Below are 27220 nucleotides of genomic sequence, written 5' to 3' on the forward strand. Positions count from 1 at the left end.
TATAAAGTATATGGAGAAGGAAATAGGCATAAAAAACATAGCAAAATAATAGAGATCACGCCACAATAACCTTCTAATAGGACAGAAGAGCTGCCATGTGACCCAGCTTCTGGCGGGAGATCTTTGGCCAATTCTGCTTTCTAAGGAGTAGAGAGAAATGCCGTAACAGAAAACTAAGGCTCCTTTGCATCTCTAAAAGGTTTGACATTTGATTTTCCCTTCTTGTCATTGCCTTTTAGAAAGTTGGTACCATCAGCACGGTGAGTGATCAATTCACACAGAGACTGGGCAACCTCCCATGCATCTGTTTTCAAAAGGAACTCAGCTTTACTAGGAGACTAGGGGAGAAAAAAAAATGCATCTTCCATTAAACAACAATTATTGGGAACCTTATTTCTGTAAATAAATAAATAAATAAATAAATAGAAGTTACTGAAAGGAAAAATGAAAAAGCAGAATTAAAGCAAGCCTGACAAGTGATTTTCCTTAACCTTTCTATTTTGGTTTCTTTGATGCAGGAAGGGAAATAAGCAATTACAGAGTTACATTACATCCTATATAATGCCTCCTGCTGAGAGCAACACAATTTTTACCATATCAAGTCGTTTCTATGTGCCTTCCTTCCTCCACTCTCACACTGTACCACATTTCAGCTGTGACGCAACAGCTACTGCTGCTTACAGCTGTTCAAGGACTGAAAGCACAGCAATGAGTGCTGTTATTTCCCAGCACCTGCCAGTTTTACAAACTGGTAACATAAGACGTGCTTTGCTGGGTCAGCCCAAGGTCCATTGAGCCCAGCATTCTCTCTCCCACAGTGGCCAGGCTGGACCCGGCAGATCCAAACCGGAAAGTCCATGTCATATTTCTTGTGCCTCTAAGCTGTAGACACACCGAAGTCTACCTAACAGACCTGTCTTTGCTCCAGAAATGCGTGCAAATCTTTTTAAAACTCAGCTATACTCAGAGCCCCCACTTTCTGGCAGCAGATTTTTTTCAAAAGTCTAAAAAAAAAAAAATAAAGAGTTAGCGAGTTTTCTGGCAGACTTCTCAAAATTCTGCAGCAATTTAGCAAATTTGCATTATTTAGCATAAAGGTCCACACCTCTACTGTGCATAAAAGGTCAACTTTTTATTGAAACCATTCACATTGCTTGTTTTTAAACAATATTTAAACTATATACAAGTACAAAATGTACCAAATACAAAAATCAACAATTTATCAAGAAATATATTCCATAATTTTAACTGTGAAAGGTTACTTTTTTGTTTCGAACTGAAATAGTGAACATAACATCATATTTGCCATTCTGGATCAGACCAAGGGTCCATCAGGCCCAGCATCCTGTTTCCAACAGAGGCCAATCCAGGTCACAAGTACCTGGCAGGATCCCAAGGGTTTCCACGCTGCTTATCCCAGGGATAAGCATTGGATTTCTGCTATTTCACCTTATTAATAGTTTATGGATGTTTCCTCTAGGAACTTGTCCAAATCTTTATTAATCTCAGCTACACTAATAGCTTTCACCACATCCTCTGGCAACGAATTACAGACCTTAATTATGTGTTAAGAAAATATTTTCTCTTATAACTTTTAAATGTTATCACCTAATAACTTCATTGTCTGTCCCCTTAATGTTTACTCGTTCCACTCCACTCATTCGAATCATGAATAGAAAGAATGTGTGATTTCTCCACCCTTCTCTTTCCTGACCTAGCCAGCAAAGTTCCTGGCTTATCCTCTTGTTCATAGAACTTTAACTTAGAGTATTTTAAAGCTCGCCCAATCTTCTCTCTCTACGGTTTTAAATTCCCACCAATTGGCCTCCAATACTTTATGGGGCGGATTTTCAGAGCCCTGCTCGCGTAAATCCGCCCAAAACCGGGCGGATTTACGCGAGCAGGGCCCTGCGCGCCGGGAAGCCTATTTTACATAGGCCTCCCGGCGCGCGCAGAGCCCCGGGACTCGCGTAAGTCCCGGGGTTCTCGGAGGGGGGCGTGTCGGGGGGCGGGCCCGGTCGTCGCGGCGTTCCGGGGGCGTGTCGGCAGCGGTTTGGGGGCGGGTACGGGGGCGTGGCTACGGCCCAGGGGCGTGGCCGCGCCCTCCGTACCCGCCCCCAGGTCGCGGCCCGGCGCGCAGCAGGCCCGCTGGCGCGCGGGGATTTACGTCTCCCTCCGGGAGGCGTAAATCCCCCGACAAAGGTAAGGGGGGGGTGTAGACAGGGCCGGGTGGGTAAGGTGAGGGGAGGGCAAAGGAAAGTTCCCTCCGAGGCCGCTCCGATTTCGGAGCGGCCTTGGAGGGAACGGGGGGGAGCGGCCTTGGAGGGAACGGGGGGAGGCAGCGCGGCTCGGCGCGCGCAGGCTATACAAAATCGATAGCCTTGCGCGCGCCGATCCAGGATTTTAGTGGATACGCGCGGCTCCGCGCGTATCTACTAAAATCCAGCGTACTTTTGCTTGAGTCTGATGCGCAAGCAAAAGTAGGCTGATCGCGCTTCTTTTAAAATCTACCCCTATATGCGCATGAGGAACAATCCTGCTTATGCTTTTCCCCCAGTTGTGCAACTTTACCTAAGAGCTGTCTTTCTATGCTCCTTCTGAAGGAAACTAGCACATGCAATAATCCTACCATGCAGGAAAGCCTTAAAGGGCACCCATCCGAGACCTGGCTCATACTCCTTTTCCGGGCTGAACCACCTAACAGCGAGACATTCATCTTCCAGGTAAAACTGCGAGGCTTAGGAGAAATGAAATTAACTTGTATTTGTATTGGGTGATGGTCTGAGAGGATACATGTCAAAAATCGCACTATCCGAGATTCTAGAGTAGAAATTGGGAGTACACATAAAATAATCAATTCTATTGTACACTGCATGCCTAGCGAGTAAAAAGTGTAGTCTCTCCTGCGAATGATGCTGTCTCCATACATCCACAAGGTGAAATATATGAGTAAGATCATTAGTATTAGGGAAACCAGTCAACCCTGACTTGACTTTTTATGTTTTATCCAAGCCAGGGTTTGGACATATATTCCAGTCTCCTCCCACTAATAAATTATCAAAACCAAATGAGGCTATTTTATCTGTCAAATGTAGATAAAAATCTTGCTGCTCAGTTTTCGGACCATACACATTCACAAACATGAAAGTTAAAGAATTTAGTGTACACTCCAAGATCACACATCTATCCCCTACATTTGAGTATGACCTGTGTATCTGCAAGGGCAAGCTTTTGTTAAGATACAACTCTCACAGTCATGGAGTTTGTAAGAGGCATAATATACTGCGCTGACCCATCCCATCTTTAATTTTTTGTGCTCTTGCTTTGTTAGGTGTGTTCCTTACAGAAACAATATTTGAGCTTTATTCTTAAGTGCAAACTGCAAAATTCTTTTCTGCTTAACTGGCAAGGAAATCCCTCTGACATTCAGAGAGACACACCTAACAGAGTGACTCATGATACAAACCTAAAAGCAGCAGAGCAGATGCATTAGATGAGATGAGGACCCTCCCCGGTCAAACTGCACTCAATATCTGTAGCAGCCATACTGGTAGTTTGAAAACCAGTAAAAGAACATCTCAGGAACCAAAGATTCCCAATCTTGCAAAGCTTTGAACAAGAAATTGCAAGCAAAAACAAAATGTTGAATATACCTTTTATCCCCTTTCCATCCCTTCCACGTAACCCACCAAAACTTCCAGTCAAATCCATACCCCAACCAACCCTGGCCAACAAGTCAGCTAACTTTGGAATGGAACCGTGCCTAACAACATTTAAAAAAAAACTCAAAACTTGGCTCTTCTTACAAGCCTTCCCTGATCCATCAAACTTTCACTAGATAACTACTCAGCTTTTGAATATGGAACTTCGCCCCGCCAATATTCACCTCATTTACTAGTTTGGACATATCACAATGTACTTAATTTAATACCCTCTTAAGGCTTCTCTTTTTCCAGCTGAACCAGCTTCCAAGTTCAAGGTCCTTGTTATTATGTAACTTTTTGCTTCTCTGCTTTCGTCTCTTACCATAAAATTTGCTCCTTATGTTATGTTACGTTATACTGATCTACCCCTGTTCGATGTAAACCGACCTGATATGGTATTCAACCTTGAAGGTCGGTATAGAAAAATGTTAAATAAATAAATAAATAAACTTTAACTTCTGGGAAGTGAAACCGTACCACTACCACCACAGGTCCATGGCCCCTCATATGGGATAACCATCAGGATCCAAGGAGTGTGCTCTGAATCCAAAGATCCTCCCCCACCAAAATTCCCCAACCAAACAAGATACTCACACAATACCCCACCCTTACATAATGAGAATTGCAGTACATATCCTGCGCCTATACCCAAGCCATCCCCTCCCACGCCATCAGTCTTACCACAGCTACCCACGTTTACAAAGAAACAATACAGAGTTTTGTGTATGTAGGCAAACTTTAAAAAAACGAGAACTGAACAAATAGGCAACAGTACAGCCGCTAAAGAGATCGAGCACAAGTCAAGACGCGAAGCATCACTCCAACCCCACTCATTGCTCCACATGACGACGTTTATTGCTTGCATCAAGGTCAATAGAAAAAGTAATTACAACACACGCACTATCCTTAAGTGCAAGACTCTGAACTCGAAAGGCTGGATCATGCACTGCGACTCAGGGAAAGCCCCGAGTAAAATGAGTAAAGGCGGCTGTACCTGCAGACACCATTTGACGATCCACAGTTACTTTTACATAATGTAACATTCCAAAAAAAAGCTTTGAAGGCATGCTTGTGCCCTCCTAGCCTGTGACAGTCGAGAAGCATCTGAAAGATATAGAAGCAGCACCTTCATATAGCACACAGCCTTGCACACCACCTCCAGCCAGTGTCAGAGACTATTCCATCAGCTGCAGCTCTTCCCCCATACACAAGGACAAACTGCCAAGACACTGCCGCACCTCCCCTCGCCCCAAACCAAAACCTCATAGCGCCTCCAAAACCAGCAATAATAAAGAAAAATACAACTAGCAACCCCCAACCCCTCACCACCGCTAAATATTATGGAACGCAGGGGCCATGCTAATCTTCTCTGTATCGTTCCAATTTTAGTATATGTGCTGCCGAGGTGAGCACACCTCACATAGCGGAAATCGCCTTAAGAAACCGGCCACAGTTATCTATCCCAGTCCTCCTTAAGGTTCAGCCCTGCAAGGGATTCTTGGTGAAGGAAGGCGTCCCCTCATCCTACTATAAGGAGCCAGGGCGCAGAAGGGTTAGACAGGCCCCAGGGAGCAGGCATTTACATGGAAACTTAAGAATGAAAAAGGCTCCCAGTTCCAGGACTTGAGGACTCAGTAACAGAAATTGCCTCCTGAGTTTGTCTAGCGCTATCAGGATATAGACTAACTTTTTTTTTTTTCTTTTATGTTCAGACCTTTTTATTAGGTATTAAAGTACAGGCAAAACATAACTCTGGAGTACATTGATTTCTGAATACACCAGAGAGGTAACAGACAAATACTACATAACATTTAAAAAAAAAAAAAAGTAAGAAGGTCAGGAAGAAAAGAAAAGGGAAGACTCAAACTTTAAAGTTTAAAAAGGATTCCAAACGGTGACAAAAGAACAATTCTTAAAACCCAATCTTGATACAATTCCAAAAGAAAAAACAGCAGTAGGAGTTTCTGGAGTACCCAAATCGCCCATGAAAGACTCAGACTGCAGTGAGGTTCATACTGGCTGATTTAAGTGGAGACAAGGCTTGCATGTTCTTTTTGTCCGGTAAAGCTTTTTTTTTTTTTTTTTTTAATAAGGGTGACAAATAAACCCTTGAGATCAGGGATTTTGAGAATATCCACTAAGTATTAGTGGATATTCCACAGATCCTTGGGGGGCCACACCAGGATCCTTGGGAAAATTGAGTGAAGACTCTTTCCTCTAAGTTGGTTTTCTAGTTGCTCCAATCGAGTGGAGAGACATTGATTTTCTTTAAGCAGAGTCTGTTGTAATGCAGAAATGTTATCCAAATCTAATTTAAAAATCTCATGTTTTTTTTCACAGTCTCGCCTTCAATTTTGAACATTTTTACCTGAACCTCCACATCATTTACATGCTGCACCAACAGATTAAATGGAACTGCAATGCTATTGTTTAAAATCTTAATGGCCTCCCATAACGTTTCCAAGGAAAAAGTATCAGGTCTTACCAACTCAGAAGGCGGTAAAAGTACTAGCTCCTCTGACTGAGTGGAAGTCTCTCCATAATGCCATTGTACTTCACCTCCAGGCAACTTCCTTGCGCTGCCAATAATATCAAATGGCTCTGAGGTGATTCCAGCCAGACCCACAATTCCAGAACTCAACTCGGCTTCCAAAGCATCGTCAGCCAGCACAGAGCTTCTTCGTGGGTCTAGGGTCTTTGCCTGAGTAGGATTTGCAAGTGCCACTGTCCCTCCGGGGACAAAGTTATCAGCGAATCAAGGAAGGGGTCGGGCACAGCTTCTTCTGACATGCTCTCCAGCGACTCCACTCCCGGAGCAAAAGTCCCCTGCCATACGTAGGCATCCATTGGTCCAACAGCAGGGCTCAAGGAGAGGGAAGCTGGAACATCCCTCTCCTTAGCTCTCCACTTACAACTTGAATGAGACATAACCAGATAAATTAGGAACAAGGAAAAAATGGAGTCTCAACCGTGCTTAGATAGTGGGGCCATCTTGGATCCCCAGTGGTCTTCCCCTTTCACTCTGCCCAGCAAGTTTCTTATGGTAGTAACTGCTGCTCCATGCAGTTTACCCCCAAGCCTTATGTTAAAGATACTAAAATTATCAAACCCAAGCAATTTTCAAACAATTTTCAAACCCATAACAAAATTACTGCTAACAACATTTTTACAAGGTGAGCAGCCTTCTTGATAATTCACACAATGTTACTGCTTGAACGTGCTTTGCTTCTGGTCTTGACCGTAGAAGCAGTCCTGTGCTCTTTCCCTAATGCCTGTGTATCAGTACCCTGTAAAATGTGCCATATTGGGTCAGACCAAGGGTTATCAAGCCCAGTATCCTGTTTCCAACAGTGGCCAATCCAAGTCACAAGTACCTGGCAAGTACCCAAACATTAAATAGATCCCATTCTACTAATGCCAGCAACAAGCAGTGGCTATTCCCTATTGATTAATAGCAGTTTTATGAACTTCTTCTCCAGAAACTTATCCAAACCTTTTTTTTAAAAACTCAGCTATACTAACTGCCTTAACCACATCCTCTGGCAATGAATTCCAGAGCTTAATAGTGTGTCGACTGAAAAATTATTTTCTTCAATTTGGATGTGACAAGGAAGCCCATACAACTGGAAAATATATTGGACAAAAGTTTAGTCAATTCAGGCGTGGATGGGAGGCCTGGGAGGGGAATGAAATGAGCCATCTTAGAAAATCTATCCACTACCACCCATATGGTGGTGTTGCCAGAGAGGGGAAGGTCACTGAAGTCAGTGGCCAAATGGATCCAAGGTTCCTTGGAGGCTGGCAGCATATCTAACAATCCCAAGGTTGTGCTCACACATTTATGGCACAGCTGGGGCAAGAATCTATGTAAAGCTTCAAGTCAGTCTTCATCTGAGGCCACCAGTAGTGTTGAACAATGAATTCCAAGGTTGAGGTGATACCTGGGTGTCCCGCCAAGCAGGAGTCATGGGCCCACTTAAGAACCTTCTGTCGGAGGTGCCGGGAAACCACTGCCTTCCCAGGAGGAATTGTGAATGTGTCAGTAACCACAATCTTTGCTGGGTTGATGATATGCCGTGAAGATTCCAGAAAGCCCTCAGAATCAAAAGGAATGTGAGAGGGCAATAGCTCATCTGTTCTTCTCAGCAGGATGTCACCACAACTCAAAATCAAATCTACACAACCAGCAGGCTTGCTGTGAGTTCAGTCTCTGCACTTGCGCTAGATGCTCTAGGTTCTTGATTTCTGTATAGATAGTTACTGGGTGCTTGGCTCCTTCCAGCAGGAATCTCCATTGGTATAAAAATTCTCTGCCGAAGAGAATTTCTTTGAAAAGTAGGATCAGGTCATGAGTGCATCATTTTGGTTATGCTGTAGGAGGACAGCACCTACCCTGAGGGTAGACTCATCCTCCTCCAAGATGAATGGCATGGACAGATATGGATAGTGGAGGTACAGGGCAAGGATGAAGTCTTCCTTGAGAAGTTCAAAATCTTGGATAGCGTCCTTGGTCCAGTTCATGGTATCAGAACCCTTTTTAGTTAAGGCTGTGAGTGGAGCTGCTAAGAAGGAATAATCATGGATAAATTGGCTATAGTAATGTATGAACCCCAGAAAGCACAGCAGCGTTTTAAGGTCCACAGGCCAGGGCCACTCCAGTATGTCTGTTACATTTATCTGGGTCCATATGGAAGCCTTGATGAGAAATAATATATCCCAAAAAGATGGTACACTTCTCTAATTTGGCATAGAGGTGGTGCTCACAGAGTCTCTGGAGGACCTGCTTCACATGATGATGGTGCTCCAACAAAGACTTTGAGAAGACTAGAATATCAGCCAGGTAAAACTACCACATGAGAGTAGAGAAGGTCCCAGAAAAACTAGATTACTATAAATTGGAAGACTGTGGGGGCGTTACATAACCCGAAGGGAATCACTAGGTATTCACAGTGTCCATCAGGGTGTTAATGGTCTTCCATTTGTCGCCTTCTTGGATTCTGATCAGGTTGTATGCCCCTGCATGTCCAGCTTGGTAAATATTTGCCCTCCCAGAAGGCAGTCAAAGACCTTGGAGATAAAAGGAAAAGAATAATGATTTTTCTTGATAATAGAGTTAAGACCATAATAATCAATGTAACTATCTGTCCTTCCCTATGAAAAAGAATCCAGCCCCTGCTGGTGAGTAAGAGGGGCGAATGAAGCCTCTATCCAAATTCTCTTTAATTATTTGGTCATGGCCTCTGTTTTGCGAGCAGAAAGCAGATATACTCTGCCTCAGGGTGGAACCTTGCCAGGAACCAGGTCCATGGCACAATCATAGGAATGATGAGGCAGCAGGATCTCTGCTTGTTGTTTCCTAAAAACATCTGTGAATTTGGTATATTGTGGTAGCCACCCCGGAAGCTCTGAGGTAACTGTTCAAATCACAGGCATCTCAGGAAAAACACCTTTGGCAAGGCATTGTTCATGACAACTGGGACTCACATCTGGTGATTTGCAACATTGTCCAATCGATATGGGGCTGATGTAGCATGAACCATGGCAGGCCCAAGATAACTGTATTGACTGCCTTCGGCAACACATAGAGACTAATATGCTCCACACGCAGGATCTCAGTTTGTATGTCAGTAGCACTGTGGCTTTTGTGATATGTTCAGGTAAATGTTCTTTGTAAACTGAGGAGGTCAACACTACAGCATATCCAAGGAAACCATTAATATGCAGTAGTGTTGGACCAGAGCCTCATGGATAAATCTTCCCCCAGCACCAGTATCCAGAAAGGCAAAAGCATTGGCAAGAATGTTCCCAAGGGATAGACATACTAGAACAAATAGTTGTGGAGAAGTGCAAAGATGACTTAGAGCAGAGCTTTCCAAACTGTGTGTCGCCTGCAGTTTGCAGGTGTATCGCGCAAGTCCGGTCAACTCCGACGCGAAATTGGGCTTTTTTTTCCTAGCGATTCACTTTTTTTTTTTCAGTTCGTGAGTTGCTTATTATTGGGCGATTTTTGCTGTCAATTGCGGGTTTTTTTGGGCTTGGTGGGTGGGACTTGAGCCCAGCTGTCCCTGTCATTGGTTGCTGCTGATGATGAGGCTTGGCTACGAGGAGTACTGACTGCAAACAACAGTGTCTGGTGATCCTGGAAGGTTTTATGCAGCACGGCAGGCTTGAACCCTGAAGGGAGTGAAGCACTTAACTGGCAACAATCAAAAAGAAGAGGTACATGAGTGTGGGGGTGGAGAAAGATGAGTGTGTGGGGGCCAGACATGTGCTTCGGGTGGGGGGGGGGGAGAGAGAGATGAATGTGTGGGGGACAGACAATTTGTTTTATTATTGTTACTCATAAATTATAACAATAACATTAATCTTGGAATATTATATATTTTTAATATAAATGAAAGGTTTTCATGAGATAGGTTGTGTTGTGAAACATTTTATTTATGTATATATTTAAGGAAACATACATAAATTGTCAAAATATATTTCGTTCATTTAACCTTTAACCTCTGGTTTACTAGTAGACTGAATTACTGTGTCGTGAAATTATGTTTGTCTAAAAAGTGTGTCACCAACATGAAAAGTTTGGAAAGCATTGATAGAGTGATCTCTCCCACCAGGCCTAGGTCTTTGAATGTCCCAGCTTATTCAGGCAGCAACTTGAGAAATGCCCAGATGCAGAACAGTATGAACACAAGTTCAGCTTACAACATCTCTGCTTCTCTTCTGCTGATATCTTGAAGCAATCTACCCACCTGCATGGCTTCCAATGGTGCAGGTTCCAGCTTCAGAGGGGACTGGGAAGTTAAAGGACACTGGAAGTTTGAGGCGAGGCGAATGGGGTGGTGATCTAAGCCTCTCTTTTTGGTCCGTTCCTGGAACCTCAGGTCTAGCCATATGGCTAGGCTAATCATGCCTTCCAAGGTGTCCGGCAGGTCTCGGGCAGCCAGCTCATCCTTAATGCGCTCTGACAGTTCTTGTCGGAAAATTGCAATCAGGCTGTCACTGCTCCATTGAAGTTCAGAGGCCAGGGTGCAGAAGTGCACACATTACTCTCCCAAAGACCGGGAGTTTTGAAGCCTTGGAAGCCATGCGACTAGACTCATCAAATATTTGCCAGAATTCTTGTAGGAAGCACGCCAGGTTCCCCAAAAGCAGATCATCCCTTTCCCAAAGATGTAAGGCCCAAGCCAACGCAGTGTCACATAACAAGGAGAGACACTTTGATTTGGTCCGTCGGAAACAAGGGTAGCTGCAATTCAAATTGCATCAGACATTGATTAAGAAAGCCTCTGCACTAACTAGGTCTCCACTGTACCTTGGAAGTAGAAGCAGGTGGACTATGGGAGTAGCAGGCCGCAAGAAGAGTGTCAGAGCCAAAGCTGGAGCAGGCCAGGTTGCAATGCCTTGAAGATATCCAGCCATAGTATTAAGCTAATCCTGCTGCTGCTGGAGCTGTTTTGCTAGGCCGGTGATAGAGGAGGTCAGAGAACCGTCCACTGAGATCATGGCCTCAGCAGTCTGTGAATGCTAGTAAGTATGTGAGCCCTTAGTGCTGTGATATAGTTGACAGAGCCTCGAGGGCAAACCCCCGAGGTCTGCACTGGCAGCTGGCAAACATGCCCTGTAGCGGGACAGTCTGCAGCTTCACCTTTACTAGCTGCCTCCTCTGCAGGTTGAGCCCTTGGGTTCTGGTGGCCAACTGGACTTAGGCAGATCTGTAGGACAGTGAAGATATTGGAAGTCCAAGAACACATCAGCATCAGGGCAGACAGCAGACTATCAGAGTCAGAGACAGGCTTAAGGTCAAGGTGGGCAACTAGCAAGGGTGGTCAGGTCAGGCAAGGAGTCAGATCCAGGTGGCAGGCAACTGTAGTCAGGTCCAAGCATGAAGTCAACATCAAAAGAGTCAGGCCAAGGGAGGACGAAGACACACTGAAGACACTGGACAAGACAATTAAGAGAAGATGAGGCAAGGCAAGGCACAGGAATGCAGGAAACAGGAAAGCAAGGCAACCTGCACTGCAAGGCTGAAGACCCATTGCTGAGGCAAGGTGGTACTGCAAGGCCCTTGCTTAAATTAGGCCACTCGGCCTGACATCATCAGAGGGCACCACTCAGTGTTTGCCACCATGGGGACTTTATTATGTATGCACATGCACAAGTTCACACCTAAGGGAAGGCTGTGGTAACATCAGTCGCAGCATTTAGCAACAGCAAGGTTCCACTGTGACAGGAGGTCCTCGGCAGCGTGGGTCAGCGACGGGGACGAGTGCAGCAGCTCGCAAGCCCTCCTGCGAACCGCCAAACATAACAGGTAGATTACAGATTCCTAGCAACAATTTGCAAATTCAAGTTTGAGTTCTTTCAGAACTATGAGGAAGATGCCATCGGTCCTTGTGATATGTTAATCTTTAGTTTGTCTATTTGATTTATCACATCTTTCATTATCACAGATATTCATTTTATTTCCTCAGAATCATCACCATTAAAGAATATTTCAGGGATGATCCCAACATCCTCCTCAGCAAAGACTGGGGTAAAGAATTCAATGTTTTTATTTATTTATTTTTGCTATTTCCTTGTTCTCCCTGAGATTCTAAGGTAGGTGTGGCTGTTTCTTATGCAATTTAAGAATTTTTTTAAAAATCTGGGAAATCCCTAATTAAATTTATGAGTTTTTCAAATACCGTAGTTACGGAATTTAGTTGGCGAGTTGGTGTTCATATAACTATTATATTAAGCTCCCTCTTATTTATATGCTTATATCATTTGGTACACTATTGGATGGCTTTTTTTCTCTAATATTCAGTATGAGACTATCATTGTTTTGAGTTTTTTATGGTACTTAATGTCTTCCCTGCAGTGATCAAATTTGATTGCCTTATGATCATTATTGCTTAGTGACCCCACCACAGTAACCCCTTGCACCATGTCATGCATTCCACCGAGGACTAGATATAAATAACTCCAACTCTCGTCAGTTCTAGGAGAGCTGCTCCATGAAGCAATCATTTAAGGCTTTTAAAAATATATCTTCTAGCATTTCCCAATGAGTTTCTGACCCAAGCAATACTGGGATAATGTAAATCTTCCATTATTATTGTGTTGTCAAATTTATTTGCTTTTCTAATTTCAGCTAACATTTCATAGTCTGTTCCTTCATCTTGGCCAGATGGTTGGTGGAATACACCCACTGTTATACCCTTCAATCTTGGACTTTCTATCCATAAGGATTCCAGTGTATTCTGTTTTCCTGCGGGATTTTTAATCATGCTTGACTCTGTCATTCATCCTTTACATGAAGTGTCACCCCTCTGTAAGGATCGGCAAGGAAGTGAGGTCTTTGTGCTGCAGTGCAGTTGACGCAACCTTGTAGACTAACCTATGAGGCCCTCGCTGGCAGTTGGCAAATGCACTTTGTGACAGGACAGTCTGGAGCTTCACCAATACCAGCCGCCTCCCCCACTGATTGAGCCTTTGATTTCTGCCAGCCGGCAGAATTTAGGCAGGTCCTTAGGGTGGTGAAGAGAGTGGACGTTCAAAGGCACACCGGGATCAGGACAGGCAGCAAATGGGAGACACAGAAACATACCAAGGGTTGGGGCAGGTAGTGGGCAAACATGGTTATCGCCAAACAAGAGGTCAAGTCCAGGTGGCAGGCAAGCATGGTCAAGTCCAAAGCAAGAGGTCAGAGTTAGAAGATCAAGCAGTAATGGACGAAGACACTGGACGAGATAAGGAGAAGGGGGAAGAGGCTGGACAAGAGAAGCAGGAAAAGATAGGGCTGGATGAGGCAAGGATGAATGACGAACAACTGGAACAGATGAAAAGATGCTGGAGCAATACACATTGCAGGATGCAGGAGACATGTTGCTGAGGCATTGGTAGGCAGTCTGAGAAGCCCTTATGTAGAAAGGGCTTGCTCATGTCATCAGAGGGAACTGCGGGGTATCTTCCCATTATGGACCTTTTAAAGCAGAGAATGGTGTGCACACCTTAGGAGAAGCCAAGAGGATGGCTGCATATTAGACTGCCAGTGGCATCAGGGTGAATGCAGCAACTTCCGGGGCCAATCAAAGTGACTTGATCTACTCTGCCATCTGTGGTGTTTTTCCTCCCCCCTCCATTAAGATTCCTTTATGTTTATCCCATTATGCTTGAATTCTACCATTGTTTTGGCATGTAAAACCTCTGCTGGAAGTCTATTCTAGCTTTTCTATTATCCTCTCATTGAAAAGTATTTTCTCACATTCCTTGTGAATGTCTCTTCATTCATCTTCATATGACAACCCTTGTCCTTGAGCTTTTCATTCTATGGAAAATGCTTCCTTCAGAGCATGAAAAGCTCAAAGACAAGCGATCATCATATGAAAATGAAGGAAGGGAGGCTCAAAGGGAACATGAGAGAATACTTTTAGTCCATCTAAGTAAAGATCAAAATATGAAAATATGTGATTATTAGAGGGGCAGCATTCAAGACGGGACCTCAAACATTTTCGACATATTTTAAAATAAATGAATGAAGTAAGGTTGGTGATTTCTGATTTCTTTATTAACTAAGGGGACTTACAAAACAGGCTAGTGTCACATTAGCTTTAAATTTAACCCTGCTACAGATGGTGTTAATTGATTTTTCTTGAATCTGCCACCACCTCCAGCTATACCAAAGCAGAAAAATAACTTAAGAATGAAAAATTACGTCATCTTGATTATATTTCAAGGTGCGATAGGCAAGCCCTCATAATTTTCAATTATTTTCCACTGAATTGGGTGGTTCTCTGCAGGAAAGACTAGGAGGTGGACATTTTAGGTTTTGGGATTAATACTCAAAGCGTCTACAGATTTGGGATTCAGTTCCATTTTTTTTTTCAGGCCCTTCTGATTATGATTTAGATGAAGGGTCATGGATCACAATTTACATTATGGAAACTAACATTTGGGTGTATATGGAAGGGTTAATCCCCGCTCTTAATAGGGAAAGATAACCAAATCAAGGCCATTGGATTTCAAAGAATATATCTATGCATAGAAGCAGAAGCAAAAACAATCAATCTCATGTTGGCAGCATAGGGGGGGAATCTGATAAGTTTTGATGTAGTGGTTAAATACATTGCTGAACTGTTTTATTGTTATTGTATTAATTTAGATTACATAAACATTTCTTAGAATTAAAAAATAGATGGGAGCCCCTGCCTCCTATATCTTTTGACATAGCTAAGAATAATGACAAAAATGGTATCTTGTTTCAAGTTGGCATTGGTATTTCTCCTGCATTAGGTTTTATTCTCTAAATTATATATTTTTTTTTGCATTGAAACAGCTGTCAAACAAGCAACCACTCTTCAAGCTTTCTTAGATCATTTCTCATTCTGTCAAATCTCTCAAGGGTATGTAACCTGTTGCAGATCTTTGTGTCATCCACAAAAGGACAAACTTTTTCCACTAATACTTCCGCACTATTGCTCACAAATATATTGAACAGAAGCAGCTGCAGGACAGATTCCTGAGGCACTCCACTAATCACCCTTCTTTCTTCAGAGTGAATTCCACTTAACACTTCTCTATCACTCAACAGAGCTGTAGCGTGCCTATGGCCAATATGGCCACGGCCACAGGCTCCACTACCAAAAGGGGCCACTACCACTGCTATGTGCCAAGAAGAGCCAGCAGGTCCTCAGCAAAAGAGAAAGCAGCGCAGCCCCATCAAAATCGACGGTGTGGTCGGTACAGCCTTAGTAAATGGAAAAGCAGCATAGCCCTATTGCTGATTCTGGTGGGACCGAGCTGCTTTTCTACTTACTAAGGCAGCGCTGCTGAGCAGGAGGAGGGGGAGGGGTGTGCCCTACCGGAAGCAGTCCAATGCCCCATGTCCGGAAGTCGCTCCCTTGGCCATGGGGTCTGAAGGAAACCACTGCTGCCTGCTAAGTCAAGGAGGAAGTGAGTGAGAGTGCATGTGTACAGGAAAGTGAGAGAAAGCATGTGTGTTTGAGCATGGAAGAGTGAGAGCGTGCATGTATGGGGGAGAGAGAGCATGTGTGCTTGGTTGTGGAAGAGTGGAGAGAGAGCACATGTGTGCACAACTACCCCAGTTACTCTCTGCCTGCCAATCCATGACAATTTCAAGGCATCTGGAAATCAACACTTCCAAAGGTATGGATAATGAGGAAATTTTTTAAATCCTTATTTTAATTGTTGGGTGTTATTTGATGCATCTGTTTTGAAATATTTTATTGATATTTGGAAAATTTTTATGAGTTTTTAATTATTGAATGTTATTCTATTTATTAAGTGTTTTGAATTATTCTTTTTATTGCTATGGTTTTACTAATTTGGTTTTATAAGGAATGGTAATGTTTCTGCTTTTTACATTGTTGAAGTGCATACAGAATTTGGCTTGTTGCGATTTCGAGTTTAGTTTTTGTCTGTACATTTCTATTTATAATATTTGGTCTCTTTATTCTGTATTTAAGGGTCTATCTATGTTTTGCAAGTGTGACTGAAGTGAGTTATTCCATTAGTGTGTAGTTTCTATATAAGGATCTACAGCAGCTTGGCTTGTTCTGTTTTCCTAATAGGGGATTTATTACTATTTTAGGCCTGGTGTAATATTTGTAGTATTAACTTTCATAGGTAGGGATGTTTCTGTTTGAGTGGCTCTCTGAGGGACATGCCCATGCCCAAGATGCATTACAGTACGCTTAATACCATATAGGTGCCAAGTGTCTCTTGCTTTTTTGCAGGGTTTTCTAGTTGGCATCTCAGCAGTGCATATAAATATAATATACATATTGCAAATAATATTTTTAACTCAAAAGACTGTGCTTCGAACATCCTTTTTCATATTAAATCTGTTATAAATGCATTATTTTTAATTGTGTGTGAGGAAGGTGTGATGGGGTGGGGACTGCAAGGCTGTAAAGTATTCCTAGGACACCTAATACCCTTGCACTGGCCATGGGCATGGCTGTTTATTACCTGGCTTCAGCTCTGTCACTCAACCAGTTTCTAATCCAGTCCACTACTTTGGAGCCCACCATCAAATTTTATTTATGAGCCTCCTATGTGGGATAGTATCAAAATCTTTGATGACATCCAAGTATACCACATCCAGTATACTTCATAAGAACATGCCATACTGGGTCAGACCAAGGGTCCATCAAGCCCAGCATCCTGTCTCCAACAGTGGCCAATCCAGGCCATAAGAACTGGCAAGTACCCAAAAACTAAGTCTATTCCATGTTACCACTGCTAATGGCAGTGGCTATTCTCTAAGTGAACTTAATAGCAGTTATTGGACTTCTCCTCCAAGAACTTATCCAATCCTTTTTTAAACACAGCTATACTAACTGCACTAACCACATCCTCTGGCAACAAATTCCAGAGTTTAATTGTGCGTTGAGTAAAAAAGAACTTCCTCCGATTAGTTTTAAATGTGCCACATGCTAACTTCATGGAGTGCCCCCTAGTCTTTCTATTAACCGAAAGAGTAAATAGCCGATTCACATCTACCCGTTCTAGACCTCTCATGATTTTGAACACCTCTATCATATCCCCCCTCAGCCTTCTCTTCTCCAAGCTGAAAAGTCCTAACCTCTTTAGTCTTTCCTCATAGGGGAGCTGTTCCATTCCCCTTATCATTTTGGTAGCCCTTCTCTGTACCTTCTCCATCGCAATTATATCTTTTTTGAGATGCGGCGACCAGAATTGTACACAGTATTCAAGGTGCGGTCTCACCATGGAGCGATACAGAGGCATTATGATATTTTCCGTTTTATTCACCATTCCCTTTCTAATAATTCCCAACATTCTGTTTGCTTTTTTGACTGCCGAGGCACACTGAACCGACGATTTCAATGTGTTATCCACTATGATGCCTTGATCTCTTTCTTGGGTTGTAGCACCTAATATGGAACCCAACATTGTATAACTATAGCATGGGTTATTTTTCCCTATATGAATCACCTTGCACTTATCCACATTAAATTTCATCTGCCATTTGGATGCCCAATTTTCCAGTCTCACAAGGTCTTCCTGCAATTTATCACAATCTGCTTGTGATTTAACTACTCTGGACAATTTTGTGTCATCTGCAAATTTGATAACCTCACTCGTCGTATTTCTTTCCAGATCATTTATAAATATATTGAAAAGTAAGGGACCCAATACAGATCCCTGAGGCACTCCACTGCCCACTCCCTTCCACTGAGAAAATTGTCCATTTAATCCTACTCTCTGTTTCCTGTCTTTTAGCCAGTTTGCAATCCACGAAAGGACATCGCCACCTATCCCATGACTTTTTACTTTTCCTAGAAGCCTCTCATGAGGAACTTTGTGAAACGCCTTCTGAAAATCCAAGTATACTACATCTACCGGTTCACCTTTATTCACATGTTTATTAACTCCTTCAAAAAAGTGAAGCAGATTTGTGAGGCAAGACTTGCCTTGAGTAAAGCCATGTTGACTTTGTTCCATTAAACCATGTCTTTCTATATGTTCTGTGATTTTAATATTTAGAACACTTTCTACTATTTTTCCTGGCACTGAAGTCAGGTTAACCGGTCTATAGTTTCCCGGATCGGCCCTGGAGCCCTTTTTAAATATTGGGGTTATATTTGCTATCCTCTCAGGTACAATGGATGATTTCAATGATAGGTTACAAATTTTTACTAATAGCTCTGAAATTTCATTTTTTAGTTCCTTCAGAACTCTGGGGTGTATACCATCTGGTCCAGGTAATTTACTACTCTTCAGTTTGTCAATCAGGTCTACCACATCTTCTAGGTTCACCGTGATTTGATTCAGTCCATCTGAATCATTACCCATGAAAACTTTCTCCGGTACGGGTACCTCCCCAACATCCTCTTCAGTAAACACCGAAGCAAAGAAATCATTTAATCTTTCCACGATGGCCTTATCTTCTTCTAAGTGCCCATTTAACCCCTCGATCATCTAACGGTCCAACTGACTCCCTCACAGGCTTTCTGCTTCGGATATATTTTAAAAAGTTTTTACTGTGAGTTTTTGCCTCTACGGCCAACTTCTTTTCAAATTCTCTCTTAGCTTGTCTTATCAATGTCTTACATTTAACTTGCCAACGTTTATGCTTTATCCTATTTTCTTCTATTGGATCCGTCTTCCAATTTTTGAATGAAGATCTTTTGGCTAAAATAGCTACTTTCACCTCCCCTTTAACCATGCCAGTAATCGTTTTGCCTTCTTTCCACCTTTCTTAATGTGTGGAATATATCTGGACTGTGCTTCTAGAATGGTAATTTTTAACAATGACCACGCCTCTTGAACATTTTTTACTCTTGTAGCTGCTCCTTTCAGTTTTTTTCTAACAATTTTTCTCATTTTATCAAAGTTTCCCTTTTAAACGTTTAGCACGAGAGCCGTGGATTTGCACACTGTTCCTCTTCCAGTCATTAAATCAAATTTGATCTTATTATGATCACTATTGCCAAGCGGCCCCACTACCATTACCTCTCTCACCAAGTCCTCTGCTCCACTGAGAATTAGGTCTAAAATTGCTCCCTCTCTCGTCGGTTCCTGAACCAATTGCTCCATAAAGCTATCATTTATTCCATCCAGGAACGTTATCTCTCTAGCGTGTCCTGATGATACATTTACCCAGTCAATATTGGGGTAATTGAAGTCTCCCATTATTACCGCACTACCAATTTGGTTAGCTTCCCTAATTTCTCTTAGCATTTCACTGTCCGTCTCATCATCTTGACCAGGTGGACGGCAGTATACTCTTATCACTATAGTCTTCCCCGACACACAAGGGATTTCTACCCATAAAGATTCAATTTTGTATTTAGTCTCATGCAGAATGTTTATCCTATTGGACTCTATGCCATCCCGGACATAAAGCGCCACACCGCCTCCCGGGTGCTCCTCTCTGTCATTGCGATATAATTTATACCCTGGTATAGCACTGTCCCATTGGTTATCCTCTTTCCACCATGTCTCTGAGACGCCAATTAAGTCTAGGTCATCATTCAATGCTATACATTCTAATTCTCCCATCTTACTTCTTAGACTTCTGGCATTAGCATACAAACATTTAAAGTTTGTTTTTTGTTTGTATTTTCATTCTGCTTTCTAATTGATAGGAATAAGTTAGAATTTTTTAGCTCAGGTGAGTTTTTAGTTACAAGCACTTGGACTACTTTTCTTATTATTGGAACCTCACTGTTGGGATGCCCTAATTCTAATGCATCATTAGTATCCTTTGAAGATACCTCTCTCCGAACCATGCGCTGCTGAGCAACTGTCGGCTTTCCCCTTTGTTCTAGTTTAAAAGCTGCTCTATCTCCTTTTTAAAGGTTAGAGCCAGCAGTCTGGTTCCACCCTGGTTAAGGTAGAGCCCATCCCTTTGGAAGAGACTCCCGCTTCCCCAAAAGGTTCCCCAGTTCCTAACAAAACTGAATCCCTCTTCCTTGCACCATTGTCTCATCCACGCATTGAGACTCCGGAGCTCTGCCTGCCTCTGGTGACCTGCGCGTGGAACAGGGAGCATTTCAGAGAATGCCACCCTGGAGGTTCTGGATTTAAGCTTTCTACCTAAGAGCCTAAATTTGGCTTCCAGAACCTCCCTCCCACATTTTCCTATGTCGTTGGTGTCCACATGTACCACGACAGCCGGCTCCTCCCCAGCACTGTCTAAAATCCTATCTAGGTGACGCGTGAGGTCCGCTACCTTCGCACCAGGTAGGCATGTTACCAGGCGATCCTCATGCCCATCAGCCACCCAGCTATCTACATTCCTAATAATAGAATCACCAACTATGACGACTGACCTAACCCTTCCCTCCTGGGCAGTAGGCCATGGGGAGATATCCTCAGTGCGATATCCTGATCTAATTCTCTGATCACCTACCTAATAACAGAAACTGATCAGATCTGTTTGATACACACAATCTCTCCTGGGGAAGCAATGTTTCTTTTCACTGCAGGGCTGTTATTACTTTTCAGCTTGTCTCTAGCTCACAATCTCTCTCTCTCTGTCTTCTGTGCTTTCCTCAGACATACAGAAAAATGCGCAATCTGACCTTCAGCACTAAGAGATGCTCTGCAAGAACAAAGGAGAAACAGGATGAATACAGAACCGCTGGGAGGCCGAAATATCTCAGTAACCAGAGGTAATTCAATGCAAGCCAGAAAAGATCTGATCCATACTTGTGATTCCAAGATCCTTTTTTCAGCAATTCATTTCCCTCTTCCAGATCATTCTGGATGATTTTAGAAAAGCCCTGGACCATTGATTTTAAATTGCAACGAGGAGAGTTACAGTTTTAAATGTATGTTGTTTGCATTGTATGGTATATTGATTATATCATTGTGATCCACATTGGACATATTTGTGGATTTTGTGGAACATTAAAAAAAAAAAAAAAATCAAATAAACTGCACTATTCTGATACAGACATACCTTATTGCCCATGGTAATTCTGCTACAATCCCAGCAGCCTTGCAGTTATGATTGTTTTAGAGAAATCAATGGGGAAAAAAAAAGATCTGAGGAAGTCCATGCATGCAGTGGGGCAGAAGCCAGGACTGAATCAGCCTGTCGAGTCTGCTGCTGAAGAAGAGATCCCGGGAGGGCTGGCTGTCCTCTCAGCTGCCTAGCATTCGCTTTGTGGCAAACATGAAGGAAAGGTGGGTAAAACGGGGGCCCCAGTGTGTTATACTGCACCAGCCAGCAAGAAAGCCTGAACACGGCTGAGGTTCACCAGTGCATGACGCTGCCAAAAGACAGAATCTACGCGTCTAGCTGCGTCACCATTTAAAGAATATGCTTGCAAGGCCAGTTCCTCATGGAGAAATTCAGTATCTTTTTTTCCCGTCAAGCCTTTTGTCAGTTGCCAGCATAGACTCCCCTTTCTTTATCTAGGAAGTTTACAGGATACGAAAAAGGTTTTATAACATAACTCTCTCATTCCTGTGGTAGCACCATAACTTCATTTTATTGTTGACCTTCATCGGCATCTGACTGCTCTCATGAGATTCTCTGGGACTGGCTGCTTCTATTGTTCTTTCATAAAAGATTTTAAAAAGCCACCGCTAAACTAAGAAGTGTTTTGTTGCAGTCTGGCAGAGTGAATCTCTCAGCTAACCCCCCCCCCCCCATCCACAGGGCAGGTGCAGGAGTATTTGGCACCCTAGGCGAACCTTTGGTTATGCATCCCCTCTCCACCTTACCTAGTGGTGGCAGCTCCAGCACAGCACTCCCTCCTAGCAGTGGCACCGGCGCCAGCACCGTGCTCCTGTCGCAAGCATGGACACCTAGGCCGAGGGGGAGTTAGCGCTACCTGCAGGGAGGAGCCCTGCAGGTCCCCACTGTCGGCAGGTGAAGCTGACCGAAGCAGAGGCCCAACTGGAGTTTTACCAGTACAAGCCCTTGTTCCGCTGAGGTTGAGCCCAGGCCTCTGTGGAAGTGAAGATCCAATGCAGAGGAGAAGTTGCAGGCCAGCACAGAGAAAGCGGAGTCAGTGCAAGCAGCAGTCGAGACAGGCCAAGGTCAGAGACAGGTGGAGCTCACTCAGTGTTGTGGTTCAGCCAAGGGTCTGGACAGGCAGAGTTCAATCAGTAACGATGAGCAGACAGAGGTCAGGGGCAAGCAGAGTTCAAGCAGCATCAAGGTCCAATCTGAGGTCAAGCCAGAAGTCCAATCCAATGAGATGAGGAACGAAGAGGAGGAAGGAGGACAAGGGACAGAATGAGCAAGATGAGACGCTGAAGACAGATGAAAGGGAGGCTGACCACGAAGGCAAGAACTCAGAAGCCAAACCAGACTGCCAAGGAACCAGGAACAGGACAGACACAGCAACTCAAGGACACTCAGCAGAATCAGGAAGCAAGGATCAGGAACCAGGAACAAGATCTGGGATCCTGAAACACCATGGTAACGCACTTCTCAAGCGAGACGACCTATTGCCGAGGCAAGGAGGCATTGCTGTGGGAAGCCTTAAGTAGTCCCTGTCCTGTAATGTCATCATCATCAGGTGCCCTCGGGCTTTTCCCGCCATGGGCCCTTTAAAGGAGCTCAGTCTGGTGTGCACGCATCTATGGGAGACCCAGGGAGCCACGTTGGAGGAAGGCTGCATGTGAGGCCTACTGCCTGCATCTTCCAAGGCAGTCACCATCAGTAGGGGTGGTTGCAAAGCTGGCGGCGCCCGATGGACCTCCCCAGCTGTCGGGAAGCATTGCGTCAGGCCCGGGGCTGGTAGTGCTTCTGACACAGGTGGCAACATGATGCGCAGGGAGCCGCTCCTCGCACCGGGATGCAGCACACCTGTACGGGCCAGTCTGAGGATGAGAGCAGCAGTCCGCAGAAACAGCCCGCGGACCGCTGATTGTAACAGCTCCCTTTTTTAGCAGTATTAGATCTGACACAGTACCTTTCTATGCCTTGTGCTGGCATGATTTTGCCACCCTCAAAACTTTGGTGCCACCAGCCAGTCGGGGTTTCAGGATATCCACAATGAATATGCACGAGAGAAAATTTGCATGCACTGCCTCCATTACATGCAAATTTTCTCTCCTGCATATTCATTGTGGATATCCTGAAACCCCAACTGGCTGGTGGGCCCCCAGGACAGGGTTGTAGACCACTGCCCTAGTTTGCCTAATGGAAGCACCAGCCCTGCCCATCCCATAAGAAAGCATTTCATCCAGTTCTGGCTCTCAAAGTCCCAACTCTTGAGCATTCTGCAATTTGCACTACTCTTGTTTTGTCTGCAAGGATGTGACCTACCCCAGTTTATTTTCGAGCGATAAATCAGAGCAGTCCTGTGTTTTGTTTTGTTTTTATACATCCCCCCATCTTGGTGCATTGTGCTAGTTGTAGCACTGACTGTACATGGAAAGAGAAATACAAATCCCACAATGCACCAGGGCCAAAATACCAAGACTGGTCAAAAGTCTTCCTCCCGAAACCAAGTCACATCACGTCTCCAAACTAGAACCTATAGTTCTGGTTTACCCAAGAAAATAAACAACCCATACCTTCATGATTTGTTCTGTGACATTTTTGCATTCTTCCTGTTGTGCCTTTTACTTTAATTAGAATTTCAAGTAAACTTATTTTAAAAAATATTCAAACAATATGAAGTCTAAAATCAAAATGATTCATTGATTTCAGTTGAAAAAGCTGCAGTGCACCTAAACTGTACAAATAAATACTTCTATAATCAAATACTCCTGAGTATTTAGGAGGGTGCTGGATACTTGAAATAGCGCCTACCAGCAGAGGTGTCAGCAACCAAAATGGCAAGCACCCTTGGAAGGACGAGGGAGAGCGATGACCAGAGAGTAAGGAGGGTCTGTGGTGATCCAGTAGGTGGTGGGAGAGGAACTGAGAGGATCAAGTGTTCCTTAGCCATAGACACCCATGTTAACTTTTATTTGAATATAATCAAAGAAACTGCTGACCACCTGGATAGAAAAACAGATCTATATGAAATGGACACTTGGGAAATCAATTTTTGCTCATACAAATACTATAAAAAACAAAACAAAAACAAATGTGACTTTGCACAGGACACTTGTTTTTAACATGGCATCTGGGCAAGTCCTGATGGAATATAAAAGTTATGTTATTGTCCGTCTGTTCAAAAAATATATTTATATTATTTTATTATTTTTGCAGGTCAGGCTTGCCTCCTTCCTTTTTTCTAAGTTTTTAGCTGAATCGGAATCCACTTCAGCCCCATACACTACCATGCAGAGATATCGCATGCTAAGTTTTAGGGTCAGTGGATCAAAACTATTTCCTTATTCTTATGGCACAAAGCTAGGTCTGGCTTAACCTATGCCCGATGACCTGGCAGCATCTGAACACCTTAAATGCCAATTCTTTACCCCCCTAATACACTGCAGCCATGTTATCTATGGCACGGGTACAAGAAAACATGGACTAAACCATGAAAAAGATACTAAAATATTTATTGGAGGTTATTAATATTTTAAGAAAAAGCAATGATATTTACAGAGTGTAGGAATACCTGCAGCGGTCAGTAATTTTTCACTTATGATTGCAGTTAACTCTTTCAAACCTCTTCAAGTATTCCTACACAGGGCGCTGCACTCGTCTGCTAAAGCAAAGTTTAGAAAAACAACCGAGAGAACATGCTGTTAAAGCCAGTGGTCGTGGTGGTATGGTGTACCATGAGATGTCAATCAGACGAGACAGTAAGTACTGAAATGCCTTATTAAGCAGATGGACTCCTTAGATGAGTTTTCAAGATTCAGAGAGAGGAAACAGACTGGTTATCAGGGGGCATGCTTATTTTAAGCATAGAGATGCAAGAAAATAGTAAAGAATGGTATAGTGCAGGGGTCTGGAACCAATGGCTCGCGAGCCAGATGTGGCTCTTTTGATGGCTGCATCTGGCTCGCAGACAAATCTTTAATAAAAAAGTAAAAATCTAACAAAACCCCCCACCCTCCTGATGCCCCCCAAGACCTCCAAAATTAATTTACTACAACCCCCCATCCTCCTGACCCCCCCAAGACCTGCCAAAAGTCCCTGGTGGTCCAGCGGGGGTCCAAGAGCGGTCCGGGAGCGATCTCCTGGACTTGGGCTGTCGGCTGCCAGTAGTCAAAATGGCGCCGACGGCCCTTTGCCCTCACTATGTCACTGGGGTCGACCAATGGCGGCGATAGCCCCTGTGACATAGTAAGGGCAAAGGGCCGTCGGCGCCATTTTGACTACTGGCAGCCGACAGCCCAAGTTCAGGAGATCGCTCCCGGACCCCCGCTGGACCACCAGGGACTTTTGGCAGGTCTTGGGGAGGTCAGGAGGGTGGGGGGTTGTAGTAAATTAGTTTTGGAGGTCTTGGGGGGCGTCAGGAGGGTGGGGGGTTTTGTTAGATTTTTACTTTTTTATTAAAGATTTGTCTGCGAGCCCTGGACCCCCGCTAGACCACCAGGAACTTTTGGCAGGTCTTGGGGGGGTCAGAAGGGTGGGGGGTTTGTAGTAAATTAATTTGGCAGGTCTTGGGGGGCGTCAGGAGAGTAGGGGGTTGAAGTAAATTAATTTGGTAGGTCTTGTATGGCTCTCACAGAATTACATTTTAAAATATGTGGCGTTCATGGCTCTCTCAACCAAAAAGGTTCCCGACCCCTGGTATAGTGAATAGCTGTTTAACAGGGCATCCAAATGGCAGGGGAAAAATGCCCTGTTCACCTCTAAGACTGCATCTGGCAATGTCCTATTGTGAATTGGTAACTAGGAGAAGATAGCAAAGAGTAGGACTGAAAGTTTTCCTAGTGGAAAGAAATACATAGTAGGGACGTGCGGAGCTTAATTTTCATTGCTTATCGCCCATGTCAGACCAGTCCAGGCAAGTGGATTATGTCTCCCAGCCAGCAGATGAAGACAGAGACAAAAGCTCCCCCCTCAAGAAAGGTCCTAGCGCTGTCCTCAGCTCTTCAGTATTTGCCTCTGTCTCAGCAGATGTGCAGACATGGACTGGTGCTACAACTACTAGCAGGCTGCTGCCAGAAAGGCTGTAGGCCCAGATTCCAGGGAGAACCCAGGCCGTCCTGGGGGTGCTCTGGGCAGCTCTTCCGATGCACTGGCTTGTCCTTTTCCCTTGGAGCCTGAGATCCTGCATCAATGGGTCAAGCACCCGCAGAGGAGAGGGGTCCCCTGGGGATTTGTTCCCTTGGGAAATTCAGCAGCAGGAGTTTTGGACTGGGTTCCTATGGCAACATTTCAGACTAGTACCGATTTCCTCAGTAGAGTGGTCTCCCAGGGCAACAGTCCAGACAAGTGGCACTGGTTTCCCTAGTAGAGCAGAAGCTGGAAGAAAAAAAAAAAAAAAAAGTCAGAGGTAAATCTCAGCGGATCAGCATGTCAGCCAATGCAGTCTGCTGGACTTCTGAGCAGGCAGGTGACAGGCAGAGGGGCACGCACCCTGCCATAAGCAAGGCTAGGTGGCTTCCCCACTTCAAGGAGACCCCTATGGGAGAGAGCAGCGAGATGGCCTGGCTTGTGCTGCTATACAACCAGTTAACACTGTGATCCAGCTTCAGGTAATCAGATGGACTCGGTAATTAGCTGCACCAGTTCTGGAACTGTCACAGCTGTGAGAAATTACTTTGGTGATAGTGGAGTTGCAAACTGCATGACAAATAAGGAGTTCAGAACAACCCAACAGCAGCTCTGACCACCTTATGTCCCACAGAAGGATCTAAACTAAGTAATGTAACAGGTGCCTGGCACCACACTGACTTGCTTGCATGACTCAAACCTCTAAAAGGAAAAGTATACCTGGTTTTTGGCAGTTTTTTGGCCTTTTCGCTGCCGCTTTGTAGGCAAGATCTCTGCAAGATCCCTTGGCCTTGAACACCTGGAGCTGTGGGTTTCATCCCTGACAACTATTTCTGCAATAGTTGGGCTATTACAAATGTTAGTATTAATAAATTATGTATATTAAGGCAATCAAGCCACATTCTTTACCTCTCTCTTCCCTCGGGCAGTCGACTGGAGAAGTGCGGGGAGA

At 44.0% G+C, this 27220-nt stretch overlaps 1 protein-coding gene and 1 pseudogene across 1 annotated transcript in view; both read right to left on the reverse strand.

Annotated features, from left to right (window-relative positions):
* The window catches only part of LOC115092825 (tetraspanin-15-like), a 466288-nt gene that overhangs the window by 422451 nt on the left and 16617 nt on the right, over positions 1-27220 (reverse strand).
* Positions 5050-5117, reverse strand: LOC115093150 (annotated as a pseudogene).

This window comes from Rhinatrema bivittatum, chromosome 5, assembly GCF_901001135.1.
Source record: "Rhinatrema bivittatum chromosome 5, aRhiBiv1.1, whole genome shotgun sequence".
In the NCBI taxonomy this organism is placed as follows: Eukaryota; Metazoa; Chordata; class Amphibia; order Gymnophiona; family Rhinatrematidae; genus Rhinatrema; species Rhinatrema bivittatum.